Here is a 12,221-nt window from a genome sequence, read left to right on the forward strand (position 1 = left end):
GGGTATTATATCCCGGCTGTCGGGATGCTGCTGTTCAGAATACCCACAGCCAGAATCCCAACACCCATAGGAACACAAGGTACGTATTTACCCTAACTCCTCCCTTTCTAATCCCTACACCTAACCACCCCCTCCCTGCACCCTAAACCTAAGAGCCCCCCCTAGTGCCTAAACCTAACCCTCCCTCCCCGGTGCCTAACCCTTCCCCTAATGCCTAAACCTAACCCGGCTACCTAATGCTAAGCTCCCCCTACACCCCGATACTTACCCTTCGGGATGCCAACGGTTGGGATACTGGTGCCGAGATCCCGACCTATCTGGATTTCGACGCCGGTATTTAGACAGTCAGCATCCCGCATGCCGGGATGCCGACTACATCCCCTAAGAAGACATTTGACAGAATTATATTACATTTTATAAAGCAAATGTTTAAAGGGTGAGGATGAGCAATGGCACGCTCTCCTAGATTCTTGCCCTCTGCTTTAACCAGTTTGTGCATGTAAAAATAAATGTTCTTTATTCCGGAGTATATCATCTACAGTGGCACCCACCAAGGCTGCAAACTTTCTCCCTTCATTTTGGTGCCAGAAACCTTATTAAACTTTATTTTTCAGCTCTATGCTGAACTTAATACCATTTCACCAATTATACCCCTTTCGCATCTCTATGCCGGGTCGCACCTGGGATTCTGTTCACGCGCCATCCTGGTTGCGACCCAGCATAGCAATGTCAAAGGGCTATGAGTTAGTAACAGAGACTGGTTTCTCTGACCACTTTCTTAATAAGAAATTTGTCAACTTGTAAGTTTTTTTTTTTTTTTATAATGTGGTCCTTAGTCTGACTATATCTGAGAATTAAATCATAATTCGCTGGATATATTTTGAGACTTATTAAAAGTTATATTTTATATACAATTTGTGCGCCATAAAAGACAATCCTTTTTCTTGCTTGTTACCAATTAATAAGCCAACAGTCAGATGTGACATGTGTATTCATTCAATGGTATGGTGATTCTTATGCACTATTTGTTTAAGAACTTTATTACATGCCTTTGTACTGTAACATCTTTGAGGGGGTTGAATCTACAAATTTTGTCTGTGCAGGTTGCAGCTCCAGTGTTCTGTGTGTTAAAATTAGAATAGTTATTTATACAGGAATTCACCAAGAGGTGAATATTCCATCTAGAGTCTAGAAGCACTGCTATAATACTAAGGTAGCTGCCCTATCCATATATGTATTAACCTACCCTCTTCCTACTTAACCTGGCAACCCCCCCTCTCCTTAAATTCATTAACTCGCACAATAAGACTTTCCTCTAGTCTCCAATCCTTCAAGCGATCCCTGAAAACTCACCTCTTCAGGCAAGCTTATCAAATTCCAGAACCTCCCACATAACCTTCATAGCTTCCATATCTAATTACATCCCCTTTTTACAGTCCACACACAATCTCACACATCGTCTTTCTCTCACATCCTCATGACATTTGGTCGACATTCCTGTGTGACTGGATCATGCAGCCAACCAAGAAACTGTGCATTCTGGCTGGACCAAAATGCAATATATAGCACCTATCCTTGTGTATCAATGCCTATTTCCCTATAGATTGTAAGCTTGCGAGCAGGGCCTTCCTACCTATATATCTGTCTGTTATTACCCAGTTTTGTTCTATTAATGTTTACAATTGTAAAGCGCAATGGAATATGCTGCGCTATATAAGAAACTGTTAATAATAATAATTCACTACCCACGCTATCCACTTTATCACCTGTCTTTATCTTCATTTGTTCTGCTCCCTGCACTCTCTTCTTTCCCCTAACTCAGAGGATCCCAATCACAGTCCTCAAGGCTCCTGAACAGTTCATGTTTTAGAGATATCCATGGTTGAGCACAGGTGACTATAATTAGTACCTCAGTCAATTTGATTTAACCACCTGTGCTTAACCGTGGATATCACTAAAACCTGAACTGTTGGGGCTCCTTGAGGACCGCGTTTGGGAACCTCTGCCCTAACTAGATAAATAGAAACTACCCTCTCCCACATGGAACCCTCTGAAGTCCTCTTTCTTATCTACCTCCTCCTCCACGTGGCAACAACTCCCTCAACCTTTGCAGAGCTATAAGAGAGCGATTCTGTGCTCTGTGCCACCCACACCTGAATGGGACTACTCAACGTCGCGCAGAGGTGGCGGGGCCACTGGCACCAAGAAGAAGAAGAAGAGCAGTGCACGTAGCATCCTAAGAAAAAGAAAGTGAAGAGATGAAAATGAGATTTGAAGAATTAGAGGTATGTCGTGGGTGAGAATTTTGGAGTAGAAGCACTTGAGCAGATAGTGTGGATTGTCCTAAGGACACTCCAGGTGGCTTTAAAGGCTGCATGGGTGTGTGTCAATGGTCACATAGGTAGCAGGTCTGCCATTCCTGGTGTCGTGGGGCAGCGTCAGTGCCACCCCCTGGGCCCTTCCACCCCAAAATTTCTCACCCACCACAAGCTTCCAATCCTTCTAATCTAATTTTCATTTCTTCACTTTTCTACTTTCCAATTTCCTGCACACTGATGCCATGTATTCCATTTTTGCAGTGTTCTCAACAGGAATTCCCCAAAGCAGAAGCAACACCATGAGGTAGCCTAGGAGGCTGCGAGTCCGCTATGCCTGCAGCCCACCCCTAGTGCAGGGTGGGCCGAGGTAGAGGGGTCGGCCCCGCTCAGTGAGCACCTCTGCTGCCCGCTGCACCCCCTGCTGGCTAGTGCCAGCACACTCTGCAGTCAGGGCCGGCACTTTCAGTGTAAGAAAAATGCCAGACTGAGCGCCCATCAAAAAGTCCCTGGGAGAACGTTGCTATGGGGTCTTATACATTCCAGGCCTGCCCTTCTCAAGAGAAGCTAATTAGTCCTATTAAAACTCCAAATTTCATAATGCTGGCCTAGAGATTGTTACACATCCCTACCTTTAGTTACAACATGCTCACCTGCACTTTAGGAAACTTTGCTGTTTCCAAGCATATTTCTGGCATATTTTCATTCACGCAAAATGTGAACAGTGCCTACACAAAGGAATGTAATTTGACAACCCATGGTGGGAATAAATTGCCATGTCAGACAATGTTCAATTCTTGGGAGCCATTCTTACATTGATAATTGCTCTGGATATCTTGCTTCCCCTTGCAAACAATTATAATTACATGTTGACATACACCTATGCTGAAATCCACAGACTTTGCGACTTATTCTTAAAATATGCATCTTCATATGCTGTACTAATCAGAATCAGAATGGGCTGTCGACAGTCCTTTGGTGTTAAGGTTAGGCGTTAGGGTTAGGGCTAAAATTGACTATTTACATGCACAATGTTGACATAAATCCATGTCTACATTCAGAACATGTCGACATTTTGTACCACACCGATCCTAAGTACAGTATTTAGATCTCAAGCACTGGAATAGCTACCTGTGGTGGAGCGTCTAAGTCGCTCCTGGTGTCTCGAACCATATGGCGCAAAAAAGTATAGGTGTATAACATCTGTAATTGAGACATTTCTGTTAATTCTTCAGTTTGTTTTATGAAAAATGATTTGCCTAAGAATATCTTTGTATGTCATTTTTGTGTTTTCTCATATAAAACTTGTAATAAGTTGGGTCTCTATGATTCTTGTTGGATCCATTTGCCTGTGAATTTGGCTAATCAGCGCTACATATTTGTAAAGCCTTTTATTATTTGGGTAATGATTACGGAGACTTAAGGTGTAAAGCTGGGTACACCCTTTGCAGCTCACTCTGCAGACCCGATAAACACTCCATTTCCCGATGTTATTATCGGATCAGTGTGCATCCTGTACATGCTCTGTGTATGCTCTCTTCAAGGGGACCTCCTGATTTGACTGCAACCCGACCTCCCAATTTGACTATTGCAGGAGCATGTGAAGCGGTTTATTGGTTAACACTATGTAATTAACGGGCCGATCAGTTGATATTGACTAATTATCCGCCTCATTGCATAGGTGTGTACCCAACTTTTTTGTAGTTGTGTAGGGAGACCTTAAAGCTTTCTGTGTGGTGCAAGTAGCTGCTGAAATAATAGAAAATAAGCTAAAGGGTGGCAGAACTTGAAAATTAATAAGTATGTGAGTAATAGCCCGGACCTGGTGTTTTTCTTTTTATTCTCTCTCTGACATACTCAAGTGAGTGAATTTTACAGTATAGATGGCAAGTTCCTTAGCGCACTACACCTAATAAGGTTTGATAAAGAGCAGTCAAGCTCGAAATGCGTTGGCGGTTTGGAGGTGCAGCTATTCATCCTGCCATGGACTAAACCAGACTTTGCCTGTGAGTGTCCAAGAACAGGGTGTTATCCGGAGCCCCTGCTTTTTAGACCTGGAGTGACACTCACAGCTACCTTATGGTAGGAACTATTCATATATTTTATGCTCTCTGGTTGAGCTGATTACATATGTTTTTAGGCATACTCATTTTGTAAGTTATGTATGCACTTTATATATGTTTTTATGAAGAAATTGAATTTGTTTATATGCAAAGTGGTTGACACAATATATATCCTATACCAGGATTAGGAAGGCATATATAAAGCTTATCTGCAAAGGTGCTAAACAGATAAAGTGCATACAAATAAATAGAAGAGCTATTTAAAAACATAAATCCGTGATGTTTAAAATAGATAAATACTATTAAAAACTTTAAAATACAGTTTAATTCAGGGATTTAAAAAACATACATAAAATGAAACTGCTAGGCAAAAGAACTCTGCCTCAATCAGTTCAAACAACATATATAATCATTAAAAAAGGAGGGGAGAAAAATAAATAAATAATGAGAGTAAAATAGCTTATCTGAGTCAAGGTATAAGAATTTCTAGGACAAGGAGAGAGTTTTCCCCAACGCGTTTTGTGTGCTGACTTCTTCATGGGGATGAGGGTTGTGGTGTAATGTCCACCTTTTTATACCCCTCCATATCTCATTAGGGACCAATTACTTCCGGGTTCAAAGTTCAACTATGCTCCTAGTGAGCTTCAATTTACAGAACAAACGAGGGCGGAACTGACGCGACGCTCCAAAATACTGGCAGCCTGTTAGAAGCGTGTATGCAGCACTGGGAGCCCAGCAGAGTGGGCGGAAGTGATGTATCGCTCTGGACTCCAAGCGATACACTGAACTTTGAAACACATATAAACAGTAGTTTATGCATTTTTAAATGTGGAAGACTGCCCATTGTGTATATGCTTTCCAATATATTCTGTATGGAATATTTAGTAAATTGAAGCTCACTAGGAGCATAGTTGAACTTTGAACCCGGAAGTAATTGGTCCCTAATGAGATATAGAGGGGTATAAAAAGGTGGACATTACACCACAACCCTCATCCCCATGAAGAAGTCAACAGACGAAACGCGTTGGAAAACTCTCTCCTTGTCCGAGAAATTCTTATACCTTGACTCAGATAAGCTATTTTACTCTCCTTATTAATTTATTTATTTTTCTCCCCTCCTTTTTTAATGATTGTATATGTTGTTTGAACTGATTGAGGCAGAGTTATTTTGCCTAGCAGTTTCATTTTATGTATGTTTTTTAAATCCCTGAATTAAACTGTATTTTAAAGTTTTTAATAGTATTTATCTATTTTAAACATCACAGGATTTATGCTTTTAAATAGCTCTTCTATTTATTTGTATGCGCTTTATCTGTTTAGCACCTTTGCACATAAGCTTTATATATGCCTTCCTAATCCTGGTATAGGATATATATTGTGTTAACCACTTTGCACATAAGCGGATTTGTCGCCCAAAGTCAATCCCCCCTTCTCTCTGTTATTTAGTAGTATATCACCAATACTACATCTAGTGACACGGAGCTGACGCCCACATAAAGCATTGGGTTTATCTGCAATATTCACCAAAATTGACTAAAGTTTGGTGTTATTCACGTCACAATTGATTATTGAAAATATACTGGCGCTGAATCCACATATATCTTTATATGTGTGTATATATATATATATATATATATATATATAAAATGTTTTTATATATTAAATCTTTTATGTTACACCGTTAGCGCTGAGATCACTTCTTTTTGTACATACTCAAGTGAGTGCTGATCTTAATTAGAGATTGGAATTTTTTTTAAACCGGGTCCGTGACAAATCCATATTCCTCGACCCATTAACTTTCTAGTTAGTGGGATAGTATTTTTACTGTCCTATGGCTGCACCTTCCAAGTCATCCCCCCAGAACGCTACCTCTCATTCATACTTTCTTTACTCCAGATCTTAGTTGCTATCATTTATTACCTCCTAGACAGCCTCTCCCGCTTCTCCACTACTGACCTTATGGTGGGTACACACTACACGATATGCTCCCTAAGCGATATCGTGTAGTGTTGTCCCCGGCAGGCTGTGCTCAATGTCGTTCATGACATTGAGCACAGCCGCTGAACAATATCATTAACGATATCGTTCAGCACCGGGCTCTCTCCCCCATTCCCTGACATGCAACAACCTGACAAGATCGTCAGGTTGGCCTGCATGTCAGCCCGATGAACGATGATGACGAACGACCCGCGGGAACGTGCGCCGTCGTCATCGTTCATCTTTTTGGTGTTAAAAATGGACGATAAAGTGGATGACTGAACGATAACGATATCGTTCAGTCGTCCACTTTATCGCCCAGTGTGTACGCACCAGAAGAGCTTTCTTAGCATTCTAAGACAAAGATGCTCCTGTACCGCCAAACAACAGTGGGAAAAATATCTCTGACGCTGACTTCCTCCACTTCAAATGTATCAATTTATCTCTATGCAATTCATTTTTTCTTCTTTATTTATTACTATACCAGCCTCTATCTTGCCAATCAAATATACTTAAGGCCCACTTCAGTATCCACGTTAATATCTCGAGACCTCAGTTGGCCAACCTCAATCTCTTTTTTGTCATTTTTAACCCTTCTTCCCTTACTGCTCATGGTTGGCCTCCTATGTCAAAGGCAAGACACCGTATACGGTATCATGAAATCTCTTATTGCAAGATCAATTCGCCGACACACCCACCTTCTTTCCACTCACATTCCACCCTCAGGGCCTGATTCAGCAGTGCACGCTGCATACTGCAAGAATAAGTCCCATAACAATAAGGAAAATTTTACTGCCGATATCAAGGTAATATCCATAGGGCGACAATGAGGGACAATCCATAGTAGCCAGGAAGGAGAAAACATTTTGAGCAAATCAGCCTCTATAGATGTCCAAAGGCGATGATGAGGGAAAGAATGCCAAAGCATACATTGGGTTAAATGTGTAGCCAGGTAATATTTCTTCTTCCTCCACTAGAGAGCACAGGGACAACGCTGGGTATAGCCTATAGAGGAGAGTCTGGGCACCAAACTGTATACCCACTAAGCCCAGGCTCCTCTTTATACCCGGCCCCAGGCAGAAGCCCTCCAGTTTTGTTTTAAGTTTGGTGCCGATAGGAGCTGGGTACCAGGTTTTGAGAGGAAGGAAGGGGGGGGGGGGGGGTCTACTTTAGGTGGTCCCCCACTTTTATTTATTTTATGTTTACTATAGTTTATTTTGAGTGTGCAGTGGAAGGCGTTCTATAGGACGCCTCCACTGCAATCCACCACCCCAGCGCCGGTGGCTGAAGCACCAGCGACTGGGCCAGTAACTTCGACCGCGGTCTCCTCTACACCAAAGCCGGTGCTCTCCGGGACCAGGAAGCAGTGGCTCCCAGCGTGCAGGGAGACGGGAGTTTACGGCTCTCACTGTCGGAGCAGGAGACCTCCGGCGGTGCTGGCAGGTTGGGGCTCTCTGTTCACTGCGCTCTCCACTAGACCACCAGGGATTTAGTATGTTACAGGGGCTGCTTAATACAAGCAGCAGCAGCCATATTCCCTGTGGGATTTGCCAGAAGGAGGAGGCGGGTGCTTCCCTGTTTGCCCCTCCCCCACCTCTGGGGCGTACTTTTCCGTTGCGGCCAGTAAGCTCCAGGTGCCTCCTCACTTCTCTCCTCCCCCTCCTAGATGCTGGGTGGCCATTTTATTGAATGTCTGCCTCAGCGCTGGAGTAGTTTGGGCTCTGGTCTCCTTTATAGCCTGCACCCAGCAGCTGTGCTTTATTCTGCTCCTTCCTGCTATTGAACTATTTAGCCCACTTTCTGCATTCAGAGCTGTGTGTGCATGTAAGTGTACCCTTTATTGTGTGCCTGTGCTGCTGCTACTGGTCACTGGGGGAGCATCCCTTGAAGGGGTGAGTACAGTATACATATATATGCATATTTCTGTTATACAATACCGACACTGCTTAAGGACCCTTTTTGCTTCACATACTCTTCCTTATTTTAAGGTGTGTGGTGGTAATTTCTGCGATTGCTAAAATGTCCAGAGATAAAAATACCAATGAGACAGGCGCCTCAGCACTGCGCACATGCAAGAAATGTCTTCTTGTTATTTCTCCTGTGTGTTAGCTGCTTTGGAGCTCTGCAACAGGTGGTTGCGCCCATGGATTCTATTCCAGAACCAGCTTGGGTGTCACAGCTGACTCAGGTTATGTCGCAATTTGTAGACCGTATGTCACTCCAGGTACAGCCTGTCCCTGTCGTGATGCCACAGCTTCCCATGGCTGAGCCACCTTGGCTGCAAACTTTTGCACAGTCAGTACAAGGGTTGGCTCAGGCATCCACTTCCTTTCAACAAATGGTTGATTAGAATAGAGCTCCTAGGCGTAGGCCTGCCCCACTCCTGTATCTGGTGGAGTTTCGGAGTCAGAAGTCTTTTCCGATGGCGAGGCTAGTGCTTCTATTGCTTCCGATGTGGAGACGTCTTCTGTACCTGAGGGAGCCATGTCTCCAGTAGACATAGAGGCTCTTATTAGAGCTGTTAAAGCTATCCTTCCCAGATCCAAGATACCTGTCTTTAAAAGACAAAAGAAGACTGTGGCGGAATTTCCGTTGTCAGCACAGCTAGAGGACCTCCTGCTGGAGGTATGGACTCACCCTAGCAGGTGCTTTCAGGTTTCCAAGTGTATTGCTACCTTTTATCCTCTCCCTGCAGCAGATTGGGCAAAGTGGGAGTATCCTCCCCTGGTGGATGCCCACATCACTTGACTGATTAGATCATCCTTCCTACCTATCCCTAACACGGCAGCTCTCAAAGATCCCATGGACAGGAAGCTGGAAAATTTCCTAAAGATCCGGTTATGTTAACGCAGGTGCTCTGGCTCGTCCAGCCCTTGCATCGGCTTGGGTGGCTAAAGCTGTTGGTTGCTGGGCAGATGCTTTGGAGGAAGGTCTTACCTCAGGTGGGCACAGAAGTGACCTAGTTTCTATGGTTTCACACGTGAGAGGCGCAGCTTCTTATCTCTCCGAAGCAGCCATAGATTCAGGATTTTAACTTCTAAAATTTCTGCTTCAGCAGTTGCGTCAAGAAGAGCACCTGGAACGCGGACACGGAATCTAAGGCAGTCCTAGAAGCCCTTCCCTATTGCGGTGATGTTTTGTTTGGTCCAGAATTGGACAAGATAGAGACTACGCTAGAAGCTTCTACATCTGCTTTCTTGCCATCGGTTACCAACCCGAGATCCAGAACTTCAACATCTCATTCCTTTCATCCTCAAGGCAAGGCCAGATGTTTCCCAGAAGCCAGGTTTCCGCTTCTAAAAGCTCAAAGCAATGCCCCGTTGTAGTGCCACTTATACAGTACACCTAAAACAGTGCCCAATATATAGTGCTCCCAGTAGTGCCCAATATACAATGCCCCATATATAGTGTCACCTATGCAGTGCCCAATATAGTGCCCCTTATACAGAGCCCCCAGTAGCAGTGCTTTGACATAAAACACGCCAACAAACACACACCATATTATACTTACCAGAATCCCCGCTCCAGCACCGGCAGCTGCTCTCGTCCCGCTCGGCACTATAGGAGAGACGTCGTGACGTGTCTCTCTTCTCTTCACCCAGTGCGGGAGCCGGAGCTCCAGCCTCGATCCGGCTCTGGGTGCAGCAGCCAATAAGAGTCTGTCTGACTCTGACTGCAGTGCTAAACCAAACACACCGCCACCATGTTTGTTTTAATGTGTAGAGCCGCGGTCCGCACATGCCCTTGTCCGACTGCGCCCAGGGCCCCTCCCCCCACCTTATGCCACTGCACGTATGTATGATGAACAATTATTTTTATATAATATTTATGATATAGTACTCCTCTTTAAAGAATGATTTCCAGGAATAATGGTGAGGAAAGGGACTGGAGTGTGGTCTATGCAGAGTACTACAAAATTTATTGGAGCGCAAATTATCTCTGCACATGCTCAAGTGTGCAAACACATACGTGCCAATGCCCATGACTTTCTGCTACTTAAGTCTGTCTGTGATGGACAGGGACATTCTGTCATAAGCGAAGTACAGTAAGAGCATGTTTTACTCTCCTGTGTCATTCCACATTTTGATAGGTGAATGGAGGAGAGATGGATACTCACAAAGGGATCATTTATTTCTGTGGAGATGTAGTGTAATCTCTACTTTCCCTCTCCCTGTTCCATCATTCGCTTTGGCTAGATGACTTTGTGCTCTGCACCAGTATTTCTACAGTACATAATAATCAGTTCTCTCTGTTTGATTTATCTGTCACCTACACCCTAAGTTTCAGCCTCCATTACCCACATATTCCATGTATACACAAAACATCTCAGTCCTAATATTTATCAGAGTTCCAGACTGCCAATTCCCAGCTGGTTGGCCGCTTGTGTGTTTTCCACCATGTATGCGTGGGTTTCCTCCAGGTGATCAGATTTGCTACTACACTCTAAATATATATTTATAGATTACTTTATAGAGAGGGGGGTTGCAAATAATGCGCCTCTAGAACTTATGTATCAGTAACCCTTTTTTGTTTTCAAAAAGTAAGGAAAAGGCAAACTGTATTTACTCAAGGTTATAAAATAACAAAATAGAAATATATAACAATATATTCTAAATAAAATAATGAGAGAAAAAATGCAAATAGAAGAATACAAAAAATATAATAATGAATAAAAAGTCTGGGTGTTTCTGATTGAAGCACAAAAAAAACCTTAATATTTATATATGAAGTAAATCAGGTTCAGGTATTTCTGTTAGAGGGTGGCGTCCCACTGCTCTAATACAGACTGTGTTGCATCCAAAATTTGGCAGAGGTGTCTACTATAAAGGGTGTTCCTCCATATAGTATAATGTTCCTGGTGGGGGTACACCTTAAATATAGATGGTAGAGTTGTACATAAACAGATGTGACTACCGTGATGAGACTGGAAAGTAGTAGACTCCGGACTAGCTGTCTGTCTGGATGTATGGTAGACCGGGATGCGGCAGTCAGAGACAGCGCACTCCGGACTCCAAGCCCCCAAAAATGCAGTGTCAGTCTTGGAGGGGGATGTTACTAGTCTTGAGCCTTACCCGACTCGTGACCAGGCACCCCCTACCTACTGAGTCTTTCCTTCGTCTCGCGCCGGTGTCCTGACCTCGTCTTGTATCAGTCTGCGCAACAAGCGCCGTCCACAGCTTGTTGCGTTTTCCTGTGTGGCCGCTGGCGCTTCCGGGTTCTGTAGCTGTGCTCACGTGACTCCTGTTGTAGTGTCCGTCCGAGACGCATCTAGGGCTGTGACCGGTCACTGTGCTTTAGCCTCGCTGGATGTGGATTCCCTCTGCTGAATTAGACAATAGTTGCTGTAGGTGGATAGAAAAGTGCTCCTACGCGTATCAGCCCTCCGGGTCCTTCGTCAGGAAGTCTGTGGTGGCCATCTTATATGCTTATATGCCCCTAATGTCTTGCGTCATTGGAACTTGATAGGTCCACAATTATGTCTGTCAAAACGAATATATTAGGTGGCTGTCTTTGTGTCAAAATCAATGGGAAACCTGCTAAAACTTTAAGGGTGTCCTCAAACAAGTGATGTTTATCATTATAGGACACACAATGTGATTGTCATCAACAGTGAATATTTTCCTATATGATAAAATAAATATGAAATAGAAATAAAAATAAAACTGACATAATTCTCAATACATATTCTATTAGGTGTGCATATGTATGGAGCCCATATCTTATGGGGACAAAAAGATAATGGTATACAATATGATGAATAAGCCGATTTATCAAGTGGATATTCGATTAACCTGTAATAACCGCCTTAACCTCATTTTCTATATTCAGAGTTCAGACCCTGTGGTTTGAATGTTTTTAAAGTGTA

General features: G+C 43.4%; 1 protein-coding gene across 1 annotated transcript in view; it reads right to left on the reverse strand.

Annotated features, from left to right (window-relative positions):
• THOC5 (THO complex subunit 5) overlaps positions 1-11,642 on the reverse strand; it is a 48,989-nt gene extending 37,347 nt beyond the window's left edge. Inside the window, exon 1 of the mRNA XM_088443527.1 lies at positions 11,458-11,642. The gene's annotated coding sequence lies outside the window, so the exon portion shown is untranslated. The remainder of the gene's footprint in view (positions 1-11,457) is intronic.
• Positions 11,643-12,221: the final 579 nt, after the last annotated feature.

Source organism: Taudactylus pleione, unplaced genomic scaffold (assembly GCF_031769625.1).
Source record: "Taudactylus pleione unplaced genomic scaffold, aTauple2 ptg000330l, whole genome shotgun sequence".
In the NCBI taxonomy this organism is placed as follows: domain Eukaryota; kingdom Metazoa; phylum Chordata; class Amphibia; order Anura; family Myobatrachidae; genus Taudactylus; species Taudactylus pleione.